The following is a 19,382-nucleotide window of genomic DNA, read 5'->3' as shown; positions in this document are numbered from 1 at the left end:
ATTACAGCCAAACTTACTTTAATATAAATCTATAAACCTATTACAATAAACCAAATACTTAAACTATAAGAAAAGATCTATCCTAATCTAATCATATATATATATATATATATATATATAAAGCAAGCAGGTTAATCCTATAGGCTACAGCACTCGAGAGAATGGACTGTGGGGCAGAGCAGTGCAATATGCAAAGAAAATTATTCACAAATACCACCCAGTATTAGTACTGCTGTATGATAACCTCCATAAGAATCACTGTAGTAAGGCCATCTGGCTCCTTCTGCGTTGACAGATGAGAACATTGCTAACTTTTTAGAGATAAATCTTCACCCCAAATGGAACTGCTTATTGGATGTGTAAATGAGACACTAAATCAGTCTCCCCTTGGCAAGGCTAAAGCTATCCAAACTTAAACCAGGAGAAAGAGCCCTACTAACACTGAATGAGTGGACCGCTCCAGCTGTTGTCATTGGACAGAGCTACAGTAGCGATCCTACATACTTGAAACTAATTAAGATACTCAATATAGAAAAACAGGTATCATCTTCAACTGCTTTCAAACCCAGCCGAATTGCTTTATGAACCTACTAGCACTGGTAATCACACCACCATCTAGTGAAGAGAGCTAATCCTATTGAGAAGAGTCACCTCAACCTCCTGCAAAGAAACTAAGCAATTTGATAATCCAACTGAATTATCTGTACAAAGTTCCTACACAGCAGATGATGACTAAATCATGATTTGAGCGGAAGCTGTTTCTTTAAATTTGTGGCAGGAAGCTGGGCAAGAGGGAGGCTGGAAAAGGATTTAGACAGAAGCTCTACAGTGAAATAAAGCATGTCTCTTCAGAATATTCTTTTCATTACACTGAAAAGATCCTTGTTGAATATTAATGACTCCTCCCATGACAGGGCTGAGACCATGATAGCTTGGTGGCCTCATGACTCAGATCTTCTCCAGGGATTGGCAGGGCCCTGTTCAAAGGCCAATATTAGGGAAAAAAAATAAGCTAAGCTTTTGCAAACTCAGTATTTTACTTTATTAGTGTATATTTTTCTCTTAAAATATGTAGACCTGATCTTTCAAAATTACATCAGTCTAAATTGAGAGGAATTCAGTTTCAAATAATGGAGTCATTCCAGAATGAAATTGAAATAAATCAGATCTGAATCAGGGCTCCAAAAGCAGAAAAATGTTTGCTGAATTCAATAGAAGGCGGATCAAGCCCAAAAACTTTAAAACAGTTAAATTGGGGAGCTCATATATTTGCATATAGAAAATATTACTATATTATTATTAGATAGGCATACATAATTTTGCATTATATAGAATACTGATCAAGGCTGCTGAAACCTTTGTAGAAGTGGGGGTACGGGGACAAACCCAAAGTGCTCCCTCTCTCCCCAGGCTGGCTGCTCTGGCAGTGAGCCAGATTCCCTCTTCTGGTGCTACAGCAGCTCCTGGTGGGTGAAAGATATAATTGCAGTGCCTCCCCAGAAGAATCTATTATTCTGCAGGGCAAAAAACCTGCTGGGGACATGAATTATACGCTTATGTTTATTTTGTTAAAAAGCGGGGAGGGGAGAGGGAAGGGGGAGAATGGCCCCCTCACCGACCCCTGGCTCTGGCAATACTGATGTTAAGACCTTAATACAGGGGTCAGCAACCTTTCAGAAGTGGTGTGCCGAGTCTTCATTCATTCACTTTAATTAACGGTTTTGCGTGCCGGTAATACATTTTAACATTCTTAGAAGGTCTCTTTCTATAAGTCTATAATATATAACTAAACTAGTGTTGTATGTAAAGTAAATAAAGTTTTAAAATGTTTAAGAATCTTCATTTAAAATTAAATAAAATGCAGAGCCTCCCGGACTGGTGGCCAGGACCCCGGCAGTGTGAGTGCCACTGAAAATCAGCTCGTGTGCCACCTTTGGCACCTGTGTCATAGGTTGCCTACCCCTGCCTTAATATTTAAAAAACATTTTATATTGGTCACCATGTGCTTAGAGATAGGCTTGTGCTTCAATATGTTGCTAAATCAAGATAAAAAAATCCTTGCAAGTAAATAATGTTACTATAATATTCCCTATACTTAACAAAAAGAAGGCAACTGCAGCTGATTTAGTGTTGAGGTCTGTTTACTCACATATGCCATCAGTCATGTGTCTGTTTCCTTACAACACAACATCAAAATGTTTAACTTCTAAAACTCATGGGGGGGGGGGGAGATCAAGTGTGTTCTTGTGCAGTGCCGCCATTCAAATTGGTGACCTAGAAACACGTTCATAGATTATCAATTTCAATACACTCAACATGTGCAGAACTCAGATAAATATAATCACTGCAGAGTTTTGACTAAAGGAAATGCTCCTGTTAGGATGTTTATCCTGTATTTTGATATTTATCACAAAGTAAGCTAGCATCAGAATGTTATGGAACAATGATCTTTCAATGGGAACTAATATCCTTTTTTTGCAAATGTTAGGAAATAGGATGAATAAATAACAGCCATCAAATATTTAATATCAGTATCACATTTCTATTCTGTTTTACTACAAGTATAAAAGGTAAGCCCTCCCCCCCCAATTTTAACGGGGGGAAAAAACCTGTGGAGTGAGAGCATTTGTAAAATCTTAAGTTTTTTTTTCTTGCTCAATTTTAAATGTAAATAGGTGTCAGCCCATCCTTAGTCCCACTGAATACTAGAAGTAATGAATGTCCTAGCCCTTGAAGTGTTCCATTTAAAAGATGGCAATGCAGAGCTGTCTTTGCACTTCACAGCTTTTCTGAAAATAAAACAAGATGCAGCTGCAGACATTAAGGGACCAATTTTGGAAAGCTCATAAGAGTGTGCTTAGGTTCCATTGGCTTCCATTGGACTTAAACAGGTGCTGTTCTGAATAAGTATGTTTCCTGATCAGAGTCCATTTTCTGCTTTTGGACAAACATCCTGATTATTATTATTATTATTATTTATTTATCATTTAAAGCACCAAAGAGTGTGTTAGAAACCTCACTGTAGAAATCGAAAGATGAAGTCCCTGTCCTGAAAAACATACAGACTAATAGTTATCATTGTCAAACTGGAATGGTTTATCTAGTGGGGTCTATCAGGGCTCTGTTTTGGGTCCAGTATTATCCAATATTTGCATTAATTACTTGTATAAGGGGGAGTTTGCTTATAAAATTTGCAGATGACACCACCAGGCCGAGTGGGGGTGAAAGCACTTTGAAGGACAGGATTAGAATTCAAAATAACCATGATAAATTGGAGAATTGGTCTGAAGTAAAAAAGATGAAATTCAATAACAGCAAATGCAAAGTGCTACACTTAAGAAGGAAAAATCAAGTCACAACTACAAAATAGGGAATAACTGGTTAGGTGGTAGTACTGCTGAAAAAGGATCTAGCAGTTATAGTAGGTCATAAATTGAATGAGTCAACAATATGGTGCAGTTTAAAAAAAGGCTACTATATTACATTCTGTAGAAACAGGAGTTTTGTATATAAGACACGGGAGGTAATTGTCCCACTCTCCTCAGCACTAGTGGGATCCAATTCTAGATGCCACACTTTAGGAAACTGGAGAGAGTCTATGGGAGAGTGACAAAAATTATAAAATGTTTAGAAAACCTGACCTATGAAGAAAGGTAAAAATAACTGGGCATGTTTAATCTCGAGAAAAGAAGATTAAGGGGGAGCCTGATAAGTCTTCAAATCTGTTAAAGCCTGTTATAAAGAGAACAAGCAGCAAAGAGTCTTGTGGCACCTTATAGACTAACCGATGTTTTGGAGCATGAGGTTTCGTGGGTGAATACAGGAACAGACAGGCTAGTGAAGGGAGTGTGTGGTGGTCTGGCTGTGTTTTGGTGCTCATTGGTTGATCACAGGTTACTATGAGGTGCCAATGTGATGTGGCCGTGAAAAAAGCTAATGCAGTCTTGGGATGCATCAGGCGAGGTATTTCCAGTAGAGATAAGGAGGTGTTAGTACCGTTATACAAGGCACTGGTGAGACCTCATCTGGAATACTGTGTGCAGTTCTGGTCTCCCATGTTTAAGAAGTGTGAATTCAAATTGGAACAGGTACAGAAAAGGGCTAATAGGATGGTCCGAGAAATGAAAAACCTGTTTTATGAAAGGAGACTCAAAGTCTTGTTTAGCCTAAGCAAAAGAAGGCTGAGGGGAGATATGATTGCTCTCTATAAATATATCAGAGGGATAAATACCAGGGAGGAAGAGGAATTATTTAAGCACAGTACCAATGTGGACACAAGAACAAATGGATATAAACTGGCCATCAGGAAGTTTAGACTTGAAATTAGACAAAGATTTCTAACCATCAGGGGAGTGAAGTTCTGGAACAGCCTTCCGAGGGAAGCAGTGGGGGCAAAAGACATTTCTGGCTTCAAGATTAAGCTTGATAAGTTTATGGAGGGGATGGTATGATGGGATAGCCTAATTTAGGCAATTAATTGATCTTTGACTATTAGTGGTAAATATGCCCAATGGCCTGTGATGGGACGTTAGATGCGGTGAGATCTGAATTACTATAGATAGGGCTGGCTCCAGCTTTTTTGCCGCCCCAAGCAATAAAGTGGAAAAAGGGGGGAAAAAAATAGTCGCAATCGGCAGCACTTCAGCAGCAGCTCTACCGCGCCGCTTCGTTCTTCAGCGGCAATTCGGTGGTGGGTCCTTCGCTCCGAGAGGGGCTGAGACACCCGCCACCGAATTGCCGCTGAAGACCCGGACGTGCTGCCCCTTTCCATTGGCCGCCCTAAGCTCCTTCTTCCTTTGCTGGTGCCTGGAGCTGGCCCTGACTACAGAGAATTCTTTCCTGGGTGTTTGGCTGGTGAGTCTTGCCCACATGCTCTGGGTTTAGCTGATCACCATATTTGGGGTCAGGAAGGAATTTTCACCTTCCTCTGCAGCATGGGGCCTGGGTCACTAGCTGCACCTTGAAGTCTTTAAACCATGATTCAAGGACTGCAATAGCTCAGACATAGGTTATGGGGTTTGATACAGGATTGGGTGGGTGAGATTCTGTGGCCTGCATTGTGCACGATGACAGACTAGACGATCATAGTGGTCCCTTCTGACCTTAAAGTCTATGATTCTATGCTGAGCACCCTAGCAGAGATCCAGCAAAGCACTTAAGCACGTGCTTACCTCTAAGCATATGAATAGTCCCATTGACTTCAGTGGAACTATTCACATGCTTAGAATTGAGCATGTGCCTAAGCGTTTTGCTGGATCTGAGCTAGGGTGCTCTGTACCTTTCAGGATTGAGCCACTTGTGAAGTCTGAAATTATTAACATTATTGAGAGGCTCTAAACACAACTACCAGATCTGAACATCCCTGGATTCTGGGAGGTTTTGGAATCTGAATCTAGGTCTGAATGGTTAATATCTTTAACCTAGGCTAAACCAAACTACTGAATCTGACCACCGGAGACTTGAGACCATTTCAAATGCTGCTTTAGATCAGGGTTTTGCCTCTTGATCCTATCAAATTAACATAACAAGTAGTTGATTTTTTTTTTGTTTTGTTTTTGTTTGTTTGTTTTTTTGGTCCTTCCGACCTCTCCAAATGGAAAATGAGAAGATCCAAACAAAACTGCTTTTTTTTTCTAACTAAGTAGCATTTGCGGCGGGGGAGGGAAGAGAAGTGTGGTAGAATAAATTACATGCAGAACACATAGCAGTATAATGCTCATCCTGTGTCTCATCTTTTCATTGTGTGACTGAGAGCCTATTTGGTTCAGGAATCCGATGGTTACCCTGTCAGCTTCAGTAATGCTTCAATCAGACAAACACAGAAGCCAGTAAATTACTTGGGCTCTGCATTGTTCTATCCCAAGTGTGCTTTCTTTTAGGGAAACCATTGATTTTTTTTTTTTTTTTGCAGACAGTCAACCCATATTTCAGTGACAGTCACAGACAAACAAGTAATAAACTTCCAATGATTTCCTGTATTCTATTGCTCAGATTGCAATCTGTAAGAGGAACCATTCATTTTGGAGTTGCTGAATTTAGTCCTTTTTTATCACCATCTATAGCAGTGAAAGAAAGCTAAACTTTACAAAGCTAAGCAAAGTGATGCAACATCTCCCCCTGATCTCCCCTGGTCTTTAGCAGAAATGTGGAATAGGATGACAGGTGGATGAGAAGTGAGGGGTGAACCTGCAAGTATAATCACCAAGCTATATATAATCTGAATTAATTGTTGAATATGATTGATGCTGTAGCACTGAACTTGAAATTGTAAAATGTTGCCCACTTTGTTTAGTGTCCTGACATTAGAAATACATTTAGTGTTCACTCTAATAGCACCAACTTTAATGAATTCATGTGTCTGTCATATGTACTTCCAGAAGTTCAATTTGAATTTAACTGGATTATTTATTATTAGTGTTTTGCTGTAAGAGTGCATGACACTCTAGAGAGAGAGAGAACAAAGACAATTCCTGTCCTTGAGGAGCTTGCAGTCTAGGATCCTGATCACACAATGAACTCTGTACATGTGGATCTCTGTGCCCACGTAGAGCCCCGCTGCAGGATCGGGACCTAAGTTAGATGTGACATGACAAATTGGGAGAGATGATATCAGGCAAGGGGGATTGAGGGAATAGTTTTAGCATTTGTATGGAATATGCTGATAGAACTGGCTTTGGACTCAATATGATTAAAATGATAAACATGGTATTTAGTAACTGACAAAGCATAATCAAAATCAACTACAACCTTCCCCCAAACTTAACTTCCATAGAGGCATATGCTTTCCCCTCTTCTTTTATGTTTATAAGGACTTATCAGGTTATAAGTCCTGATACAGCTCCCATAACAATAAATGGAAATTTTCTCATTGACCTCAGTGAGAGTTAAATCAGGCCACAGAACCCTTAGCAATTTTGCTACAAAGCAACCTACTCCTCCCTTGAATTCAGAGTGGCAATCTTTCGAGCAATGCTTTTCTATATACTAGTGATCTGTTAATATTTCTTCAGCATCCTTCCTCAGAGAATCTGGGGAATATTGATGACTACATATTAACTGGGAGAAGTCTGTAATAGTTAGTATAGCTCTCTGAATTCTACAGTTACCATAAATAAATACTATACTTTACTTTTTACATGCTCTTAGCATTAGGACAAAGATATGCTGTTTGAACAGTCCTCTTTTTTTTAGAAAAATTATTAAATGATTTGAAGAGTTAAGGACACTTTTTATAATGGCCCTTAATGGAAAATCAGTGTAATTCACAAGGGAATACTTCCCCAAATTAATAGTTTATTTACTACGATTCCAGTTATCCTGCCCAATCTTTATTTTTAAAGCTAGGGTACTGCAATTGCTTCCTTTATATGGAGCAGTCACTGGATAACTCCTCAGCTGGTGCCAGAGCCTCAACTGATATAATTCAGTGTATCTCTCATTAAAGACACTGGAGATACTCTTTTACCTCTCCTGAGGATCTGGCCCAATAATTCTACCTCCAGGATTAGAGGCAGGGGCTGCCACTTTCTGGATTGTTTTTAACCTTCCATCTGAATTACAACATTTCATATCCTGTCATGACCCAAATGTAGCTCACCCACAACAGAATAACAGACTCTTTCTGACAGAATATATTGATAAATGCTCTGTAGGCCTTTCACTCTTCTCATAGTCATGTAAACTGGACTTAATGTCTTGGAAATCAGTGGAGTTACACTGGAGTAAAGCTGGTCTAAGTGATGGAGTATTAAGCCTCTTTAAAAAACAAACAAAACAAGAATGTTTTACCCTAGGACACAAGTCAAAAGAGTGAAATCTGGTCTAATGCTCTGAAGCTCCCAAACGCTCCCAAAGAGACTGCTTTATTTGGCATCAATCCTTGTGGTCTGACAAAGCATTACCCAAAAATCTTCAAATATTTCTGCTGAAACACCATAATGAATCTGGTTCTTTCTTCATTAAAGATCTCTTCCACAATAACATACGGTCACTGCATGAGCTATTCCAGAAATAACATAACTCTCTTGTATTACAAAATGTGGCAGTTACATGTAATGAAAATAGTTTAAGGGGTTAACATGGGCAAACAGAACAGATAAATTTGGAATGACTGCAGTTACTAAAATTAATACCTGCCTTTGAATAACCAATGTACACATTCATGGAGCAATAGAAAATTCCATAAAGCAAGTTCTAACTGAACAGTAAAAATCAAACCCTAGTGGATAAAGGATTTAATCATAGATTTGAAGGCCACAAAAAGGAATTAAGTATATTGTGATATATGATCGAATTTCTTAAAACTTAAACACTATGTTATAGCAAAGTAAGTGCTCCAGAAGAAAAATGCAAACAGCATCATGAATTGTTGCATCACTGGCTGTTATACAAATGATGTTTTCCAAAAATATTACTTGCATAATTTTTCTCCAGTCTTCAATATTAATTCATGTTAAATAATGGAAAGTATTTTCTATTATTAATGCCGTGTTCTTTAAACAAATGTTATAAAAGCAATACTTTTTTCTTACCAATCCATGGCACGGTAGTACTTTGGTTCACTGAAGATGCCATACAGCTGATCGTGCTGTTATGCACCTGTGACAATAAATTGGTTTTATTGGATAAATATACAGTCAAAAACTCTTTCTTGTCTTGGATTCTGAGCCCTTTGCCCTCTTGTGTGGCTATACCGAAAGGATGGGAGACATTTGACATGGGTTTAATTAGGCCACAACTTTATTATTAGATGGCTGGGACCATCCGGCAGATAAAAGTGTACAGTGCAGGTAACTCCATGTTTATTCTGTAATTACCCGGGGAGCTTTTACCAGCTCCCCCTCTTTTTCCATTCAGGTCTCTCCAGCAAATTTATTGCCAGGACCTTACCATCCACCCCCCTTTGTAGGAGGGTTAAGTTGGGCTATAAGAAAGGGGGCAGGGGTGGCTCCCTGCTGTACCAATCATAGGAGTCCCTAACAGCCCCTGTTTGTTCCTTTAATGAACACTTTTTAAAGTCCTTTTCCAAGCCATTTTCCCAGTGACTGTATACCTTTCCTATGGAGTACCTGCACTGGACATCCACCCTACACTTACATAATGAGCTACAACATACAGTCTACCACCCTTCATGTCACGCATGAACAGAGCCCTTCATGAACCAGCTGTGGGGAAGGAGAAAACCCCCCAACTGCACTCAAGCCAATATGGTGGTACGGGAAAAAATCCTTCCCAGCCCCCCTAAAAAAAAAAAGGTGGCTAGTGTAATACCCACAGCAGGTCTTGACCAAACCTGGTATTTTATCACATTAAGGGTAGGGATGGTGTGTCCCTCCTCAGCCTGCTCTGTGTAAAAGAGCTTCAGGCCCTTTTAAACCCTGCATTCCTAAGGAATGAGTCAGCAACTACGCTGACCCTTTTGCAACAGTTTCCCTCACCCCTTCCCAGCCATAAAGTACTGTCCCCTTCATTCGGCTGGCCAGCCAGCCAAACACCTCCCTCCCCCACCCCGCTTAAAGGCAGGGCCGGCTCCAGGGATTTTGCTGCCCCAAGCAGCCAAAAAAAAAAAAGTCGCGATCGCGATCTGCAGCAATTCAGCAGGAGGTCCTTTGCTCCGAGCGGGAGTGAGGGACCCTCTGCCAAATTGCTGCCAAATATCTGGACGTGCCACCCCTTTCTGGAGTGGCCGCCCTAAGCACCTTCTTGCTAAGCTGGTGCCTGGAGCCAGCCCTGCTTAAAGGTGCAAGGCTGTCAAATTCACAACAAATGAGTGAATGATGAACTGCACACAGCCAGTCCCCTGCATTTATGCAAGCTCATTGCAGGATTAGGATCCAAAAAATGTATTGGTTGTGTATACCTTAGTGATCCTAACAAAATACTAATGGGAGGCAGAAAGAAAGAAAGGGAACAAAATAAAAATTATGAGAAAACCAAAAAGAAACAAGTTCAAACATGAGTGACTACAGGTGAAAAAGAAGTCAAGTCTGCCGAGGGAAAGAGATTATACATCGCGTAGTGAATTGCCTATTCACACCATAAATTGGTGTCAAGTCAAAAGAATATCAGAAAGTGTGATTGAATTTGAAATTGAGATAATTCCATCACTATCAGTCAATATTTTTGCCATCTGAAATAAGCTATTATAAGGAAAGATTTTTTTTAAAAGTACCATTTGAAACCTCAGATGCTGAGCTAAAAAGTTTCACAGGTCAAACAGCGCCTTTGATTAGAAAACTAGAGGAGGCAGTGACCTATGAAACTCACAGGGCAGAGTTTCCATGAGATGTAGTTAAGGGGTCAGGATAAACCAGTGTGCCAAAATGAGATCTGTTTCCTGAAGTTAAATCCGTGTATATAAAAAATGAGCCTGAAAAATGACTGTTTGACAATTGATTGGGTACTGCAGCACACATGCAGGTCATCTTGAAAGTAAAGGATAAGGCTACTGCTACATTTTTTCAAACCATCTTTTTCACATGCTTGCAGGAGGGCAGAATAAAAGCAGAGAAGCAGGGCTCTTTGGATGTTACACAGAGAGTAGATTATTAGAAAAGGCCTTCACCAGGAGGAGCAGTGTGAAAACCAGTTGGATCCTTTCATTTATGTGGTGACAATACAATAGCCAACGTCTAGCATCTGGAAATGCCTCTGTGTACTACAAAGACAATGTGGATGAAGTAATATCTTTATTGGACAAACTTCCATTGGTGAGAGAGACAAGCTTTCGAGCTTACACAGAGCTCTTCTTCAATTCAGCAGAACTTTTATGCTGGGGGAGGGAAGGGGACAAAACTTTTTAAAGTGGGCCCTGTCATGAGCCTACAGCAAATAATAATGAAACATTCTGAGATTGTGTCACCATACATACTTCGATAGGTTTATATTTCTATAAAACATTACTGAATGGCTGTAGCCTCGTCATCACCTGTTTTCTAAGAATCGGTGGATATGATTTCTCGAGGTCTTGCACTGGGATGCTATCTTCCAGTGACCATTAACCTTTACTATGCCAAGTGATTACAAAAGATGTACTCATTATCATATGATTTGCAGAGATATGCAGAGGAAGCTGACCAACAGACAGTGAGATTTCTGCTCTTGAATTTTGGATGACAGGTTGTGTGTGTGTGTTTTTGTTTTTTTTTAAATTATAAGCTTGCATTGGATGGTTTTCAGAGCCACACATGGTGTACTCATATCATTTACTAGCTGATTCTTGGTGTCAGACTTGATGAAGTTCATTCTTGAAAAACTTGTTTGCATTAATGCATTGACCTGAAGGTCATCAAGAAAGCCATGGCTAGTTTATTCTTAGAAACATAATAATCAAGCAATGTGCTCCATGCTTGCAAAAATTCATTTTGGGGAGTGGATTGATTGTTTTGTCCAATCCTGCCATATTTAATAATTTTCAGCTAGTAACCAACCTGGAAACACCCTTGGTTTTCCAGGTAGCATTCTCCTGTCACTCAACTATAACCATTTTGATGTTGTCAATATCTAGAGATTTGAGATCTGTGATGCTGAATTGTAAAGAATTTTCTAGGCGTCAGGTCTTCAAGAGGCGACAAAGAGTCCTTATAGACTAACAGAAGTATTGGAGCATAAGCTTTCGTGGGTGAATACGCATGGTCTGACAAAGTGGGTATTCACCCACGAAAGCTTATGCTCCAATACTTCTGTTAGTCTATGAGGTGCCACAGGACTTTTTGTTGCTTTTTACAGATCCAGACTAACACGGCTAGCCCTCTGACACAGGCCTTCAAGAAGTTATTCAGTGACTTCCCATTAATATCTGAGTATGACTGGCATAGTTCCTTGATATTGCCAGCACTACCCATGAAAGTAGCTGAATTTTCTTGATGTTTTCTCAAGGAAGGGAAGTGTTTTGGCTTTCCAGTATCCAGTCTATACCCAGTTTCATTGCATATGTTGTTACTTTGTTAAGTTTATTGTCTGCTGTCATTCTCCAGTTTGCACATTATATATTTAGTTATGAGAAGCAGTGAGTGAAGTCTGTAAAACAAACAAACAAGTTCTTTTAAACCATTACAAATTGGTTAGTTCTGAGTGATCATCTCTCTGCTCTGGCATCATCTTCTGCCTCCACCTCCAGAAATAATCCTCTTATCAGACTTCTGCCACCCACACCAACTTTTCCTTTCCTCACAGAAAGGGCTTTTCTCTTAGCCCAAACCAAAGGCAAGGCCCCTTTATCTTTGCTGGCTCTGTGCCACACTCTCTGAGAATCATGCCCTAGCTTCTACTAGGCAGTGAAGAATAGCAGAAAGGGCAGGGCAGGGCTCTTCTTTCAGGGCTTAATCCACAGCCTCTTGAAGTAAGTGGATAGACTCCTGTTGACTCCAGTGGGCCTTGGACCAGGCCCCCAGTTTGCAATCCGTACAGCAAGGGCACTGAGTCCTTGGTATGGGGACAAGGAGAGAGAATGAGGCAGTGGCATCACCTTTAGGATCTCCTGTTTCTGACCAAAGGGCTGCAGTGCTGGTGTAGCACTCTAGTACTTCCTTTATATCATAGGCAATGTGGAGTGTCTGAAAAATACCATCTATTAGATTCACTCTTTCAGGGTGTGTGGGTGTATATGCATCAGAGAAATGATAACTGCAGCATTTAAACAAATCTAACAGACATTAGACCTGGCTGAAAAAAATCAAAAAAAGGATGACTTTATTTAAAATTAATTTTTCTCTCAGCTTCAATGGACATTTAACACTCTACACACTTCTTTTAAAGACTGTCAAATGGTAATTCTTATGGTCCACTCGTATAATCATTCACACATTCTATCACTACAATTAAAAATATTTAATTAAAACAACTTAATTAAAACAACTGTGTTCCCTGCACAATGCAGTTCAGTATCAAAATGACAGGATTCAGCAACCTAAAGCACTTGTACTCAGATGCATGGGTGTTGGCGTAAGTCTCATTGCATTTGACCAAGATGTGGACATATGACACAAAGGAATGCTAGGAAATTTGGCACAGAGGATAGACAAAAAAGGTTGAAGGTGATGTGCTATAGATTTCAGGCAGGAAAAGACTGAGATTACAAATGTATGAAGGACCAGAATTTATAATTTATATTTTGTTTTTCAGATAATTTGTTCTATTTCCTTTTTTTCTTCTTTTATTTATTCTTAATTTATTTATATACATGCATACCAAGCAAAATGGGTTCGCATGCCAAAAGCAGAACTTGTGCCAATGGTTCATTGACACTGCTGTATGTTGTAATTGGTTTAATAGTCACTGGAAAAATGGTGATGGGCATTACCAAAATCCAGAGAGAGTCTTAAATCATTTAGGCCTGGTCTACACTGGGAGGGGAATCAGTCTAAGTTACACAACTTGTTGATGCACTTAGATCTACTTACCGTGGTGTCTTCACTGGGTTAAGTCAATGGCTGATGCTCTCCCGTCGACTCCGCCTGCGCCTCTCGCCCTGGTGGAGTACCAGAGTCGACGGGAGAGTGGTCGGCGGTTGATTTATCATTGATCCAGCGGGTAATGTAGACAAGCCCTTAGATGAGCAGTGCGTGTCCAAGTGCTTCTTCATGAAACTCTACTCAGTATCTTGGATTTCTGTAAATTCTGGATGTGTATGCCCATCCTCTGTGGCAGATGTTGTAAGAGTGCCTCCAAAAGAGTTTCAGCTGTTCCTTGGGCTTGCACACTACTACTGAAAATTTAATTGCATATCCAGTTTCTGATTCAGCCAAACTTCACTGGGACTTAAACAAATGTTTAAGTGTAGTCCTGAAGGGATTCTCACTGGTAAATCTTTTGACTCAGTTATCAGAGAGTTCATTTCCTGGAGATATATTTCAACCTGCCCAGTATTTAAACACAAAAATATGCGGTTGTATCCACTGATAGTTTGGTACACTGTGACCTAGATACTCTGTGAGTCTTCCTCTTATCATTTAGTATATGGATCAGTTATGTCAAGTTTGGGGCACATCCCATTGTTTATGCCTCAAGACCTTTAGCAAAGCTTATTTTTGGAGTGTGGAACTTTCACAAATATTTTTGTGACTGAAAATGTACATAGTCACGATCACAAACTTCTTATTTTTTTTATCTCCTCTAGCATCCATGTTTCTAATAGAGAAGCCAAATACTTTGTTAGAAAGGTTAAAAACTGTCAAAGGATATACACTATCTTTAATACAGCAAATAGCTTCTTTCCTGCTATCTTACCAAACAGCATTGACTAGTCTAAAAAGCAAATGCCTGCTGAACTGCTAATGGGATGATAGTCACATACCAGACTGGCACCTATGAGGCCTGATTTGGATAACTATATGTAATACACTGGCCTAGAAACAAAGGGTCAAATTCTGTTCTTGGTTATACCCGTGAAACCTCACTGAAGTCAGTGGAATTTTACTGGTGTAACTAAGGGCAGGATAATAGGCAGAAGCAGCAGCAAAAATGGGCAACATTCAGTACATAAATTGTTTGTTATGATTAGTTTACCTAGACTTCATTGTTATGTTCACACAGCAGTTAAACACCCGCAGGTGATCTCTCTCAGTTGATTCAAGCTCTCGGGGGTTGGGCTATGGGGCTGTAAAATTGCAGTGTAGATGTTCTGGCTCAGAGATTCAACCTCCTCATGGAGTCCCAGAGCTCGGGCTCCAGCCTGAGCCTTCCCATCTACACTGTCATTTTACAGCCCTATAGCCAAAGCCCCGTGAGCCTGTTTCAGCTGATACAAGCCAGCCACGGATGTTTACGTGCAGTGTAGACATACCCAATGTAGTCTATGACTTTCACACAATTACAGCTTGTTTCCCCCCCACCCCGCAAATTCCTTGCCAAATAATTGCTCTGTAAGTTGTTCATGATTATTGTAACTATTCAGTATCCAAACTTGTGTTGCACTGGTTATGTCTGATTTATTATTTTAATTATTTGTAATTGCAGTAATGGTTAGAGGCAGTAAATGAGATTGGGACCCCCACTGTGCTAGACACTGTATAAATATATAGAGAATGTCCCTGCCTACAATCTAAATAGGCAACGTAAAGGTAGGAGAAGAGGAAGATGGTGCTATGGATAATGCACAGCACCCAGAAGATTCCATTTTCCAGTTCTGCCACAGATTTGCTGTGCGGACCATGGGCAAATGACAATTTGTGTGTACCACAGTTCCCTATCTGTAAAATTGGGGAATCTCTTTTCTTCCACCCTTTATTTTCTATTTAGAATGTAAGATTTATGAGGCAGGGACTGGCTTTTGCTATGGGTAAGTGGATGGCCTCCCACAATGGAGACCAGATCTCAGTGACATCCTCTAGGCCTTATCAAAATAGAAATAATAATTTATATTGAATTTTATGATGGGGCACTGAGGCACAGTGCAATTAAATGATTTTCCCAATATCACCTAGGAAGTTTGACAGAGCCCAGGATTGAACTCAGATCTGTCCACTGACTTAACTATGAGGCCATCTGAAAGTCATATAATGTTGTTTCTGATTTCTGATTTAGAATCATGTTTCCAGTACAAATTCCTGTGTTTATAAGTTCAAAGTTTTCACTGCATAAATGTTCTCTAATATTCCTTTATAAGATGTTGACAGTACATTCATTTGCTCAAATATTTACAGAACAGGAATTCAGAAGGCATGTGAACCCTAATAAAGTTGAATTAATTTTTTTTATTTGAGAAAAATCATTAAAATATTTTGAGTATAGACCCACCTCTAGTTCGTAGATATCCTGAAGACTTTTGATATCTTGTGTATTTTATTCATCTTGCTTTTATAGAAATTATATTAGTCCTTTATGGCCCATTCCAGCAAAAGGAAGTGACTATGATGATGGCGGGTAGAATATAAAACCTCTATGCTCTTGCAAGGAACTTAGTTCTCTCAACAACTAATGAAGTCAGCGGTGGTTGAAATTACTCAGCATCTCTCAGAAGGGCACCCAACAACTCACAGGACTAGGCCTTTACTTATAGTGGGAGAAAAAGCAACAGTGTGAGTTAGGTGCTTAGCTCCCATCAACTTTGAGCAGGAGCTGGGCACATAACTGCACTTTGTGCCTTTGAAAATCTGCCCCCTTGTCTTTTCACATAAAATTGCCAGCATATTTGCATCTCTTTGCATAATAATCCTATGTACTTTTGGTCAAACTGCACGCCCATGCAAGGGCTGCTGACAGGGGCGCAAGGCTGGGTAGAAGCCTTCACTCCATCTTGCCCACCTTCTCAAGGTCTTCCCACAACAATAGTCTCTGCCCTCCATGGATAAGTCTGCACCACAACTAGACACCTTCAGTGGGCCTGTGCCATTGGACTCTGGCTTGTGGGGCTCAGACTGTAAGGCTGTTTCATTGCTGTGTAGACATCTGGGATCTAGGATGCTGTGAGGTGACAGAATCTCAGAGCTTGGGTTCCAGCCCAAGCCTGGAAGTCTACACAGAAATGAAACAGCCCAAGCCCCAGAAGCATAAGCTGCCTGGCACAGGCCAGCCATGGGTTTTTCTTTGCTGTGTAGACATGCCGTATGTTGCACGAGGACTGCTTGCTCCTGAGGAGCAACATACCAAAAAAGGGGATGAGAGAGTCAAGGAGGAGGTAAAGTCAAAGCCTCATAACATTTGTGCAATGGCTTGCAGTGGTGTTCAGAGCACCAGAGAAACAACCTGCTCCATCCCAATTGATGGGGCAGGACTCACACTTTTGAAAACCCAGCTTGCCTGAGGCACAATCTTCCTGATGTTCTTCCTGGAAATTGTGGCTCTGTACTCTGTTGTGCAAGGGATAAGTATAAATGCTGTTTTCTAGCCCTTTTGTGTGAGCCTCCATTTTGGAAAAGCCAAGACTTCATATTTAGTCACACCTGGGCCTGATCCTGCAAAGTTTTATTCCCGCGTCTAGTCCCATTAGCTTCAGCCCTGAGGGTGATAACTTTTGAAAAGTTGGGCACATTTGCTTGAGCTGTATTTTGAATTATACGTGCATGAATGAAATACTATTTTTCCATATGTTCCAAGCAGATATTTTTGTTCAGATTATTTTAAAACAGTTGAGATGAAAACCTTCAAATGTAGGTTGTTTTCTCATTTAGGCTCTACCTAATTTAGGCCAAGTTTGAAGAAAATCAGTTCAGTATTTTTTTTAAATGATGTCAAGTGTGGTGAGTACACAATTATTCGGAGATATAAGAAATATTAACAGAGTTCTAGAAGTGAATGAAAAATAAAATAGAAACATTTAGGGGCTGGGTGTAACTTCTTCCCCGGTTGCTTTATTTTCACACATTTCAAATGAATGCAAGCCATTATATTTGTGCACACAAAATAGCAGGCTGTTCTGTTCCTTTCAAAATACTCATAATTGGGGCTGGTTGAAAATTTATCAGTTTTTTTTTTAATGGGAAGTTGGATTTTTGACTGAACACGTTTTTTCTCAAAAGTGTTTGTTTTTGCTGAAAATATGACTTTTGTTGAAAAACTGAATACCTGAAAAACAAAATATTGGTTCTTTTATTCAAAATGCCATTGTAATGTGTCATGGGAGTTGTAGTTCAGGTGCTTCAAGCCACCATTCTTCTCTGGTAGCTGGGTTTCCAAGCTGGACTACATCTCCCATGATCACTGTGTCTTTGGACAGCTCTGTTTTACCTCAGTGCCTAAGCAGGAAGAAGAGTGTGCTGCTTCTTAGGGAGATGTAGCCTGGCCAGTAGGTGAGGATGGAGGCATGAGGCATCCAAACTAAAATTCCCATGAAATACCATAACAGCACTTCCAGATCGAAATTTTGTGTTTTCAGCTGGAAATTTATAGCTGAAAATGACTGATGTTTTTGCAAAACATAGATGACAAACATTTTCATGGAAAATTTCAATGAAAGCAATCCCTCCCCCCCTTTTTGTTTTGTTCCCTGGGGAAAAATATTTTCTGAGTATATCTGCTCACAATACAGTTGGCAAACTGGGATCAGTTATGGGAGAAAATTGTGATAGGAAGACTAAATCTGCTTGAAATATTTCCAACTGTAACCTTAAAACTGTAAGAGTCTTTATAGGCTTGACCTATCAGAGCATTATATATTGAAGTAATCTTTACTCATGTGAGAAATCCCATTAACCTCATTTAGACTTTGCACTTGAATAAGAATTACTCACTTAAAATATTCCACAATAATATTGAAGTATGCACACAATGATCTGCATCTATAATTATTTATACATTATGATAGTCCTGGGGTAATTCTGCACCAAGAAATTTAAAATTTGACACACAATATTTTAACATTCTGCATATTTTATTTGTCAAAATAACACAATATAGTCATGCCTGTTTCAATTATTTTGGTAATTTATTTCAAAATTCCTGTCCGCAAGTATCTCTGTAACAATACAGACAACAAAAAATGATTCAGGAAATGTATTTTGACAAATAGATTCTTTATTAGGCATATTAATACAGAACTCTGAACAATAATTAATTTAAACTACAGTACCAAAATGTATTTCCTGCAGCCCTCAGGAGCAGTGCAAAGGCTTGGGGGAGTCAGGGATAATGGAGGAGCTGAGGAAGAGGGAAGTAATTGGTGGGAAGGAGCCTCAGAGCTAACCTCCAGGGTTGTTGGGGGTGGATGGGAGAAGCATGGAACAGGTTTTTGTTGGTTTTTTTTTTGCGGGGGGAGGAGGGATTGCTAGGGAGTTGGGGAGTCTCCCTCATGCAGACCCTGGCTGACCCCTACCCTCTCCCACCCAGTCAGGCACATCTGCCCATATGTATATGTGTCCCTGCCTGCACCTTGTGTCCCCATCCCCCCTGCACCCCCTCCCCCCCAGCCCTCCTCCCCAGTGCTGCCCCCCCACCTCCTGTGCCCCCCCCGCCAGCCCCAGCCCCCCCACCCACTCTGTCCTCTCTGTCTCCCTACCCTCCCCCCCCCCCCACCTGGCCAGGGCAGGAAAGGAAGGCCTCCCCCTCCCCTCTCTGTGGATGTCTGCTTTGTCAGCAGCAGCTCCTCTCTTCTGGCAGCAGCACAGCAGCAGCCCTCTCTCCTTCCAAAAAAAAATTATTCTGGCAGGGGGGAGGGGAGGGAGAAATCTGCAGGGGACATGAATTCTGCATTTGCACAGTGGTGCAGATTTCCCCCAGGAATAGTCATAATCTTGTAACTTTGATAACTTACTGTAGACAAATTAGAATTTTGTCTATTCTTTTAAAAATACATTTAAGGACAAAATTGCTAGTGAGCTCATACTTAAGGATGCATTTGTTAAGGAAGCCCCAGTTATAAACAAATTTATAAATTCTTCAAGCTAAATATTTTTAATTAAAGCAACTACAGGGACAGTTAAGGATAGATCAGTAAAGGATAACTCAGT

This window comes from Mauremys reevesii, linkage group 2 (assembly GCF_016161935.1).
Source record: "Mauremys reevesii isolate NIE-2019 linkage group 2, ASM1616193v1, whole genome shotgun sequence".
In the NCBI taxonomy this organism is placed as follows: domain Eukaryota; kingdom Metazoa; phylum Chordata; order Testudines; family Geoemydidae; genus Mauremys; species Mauremys reevesii.
Note: the sequence above shows the minus strand (reverse complement) of the source record.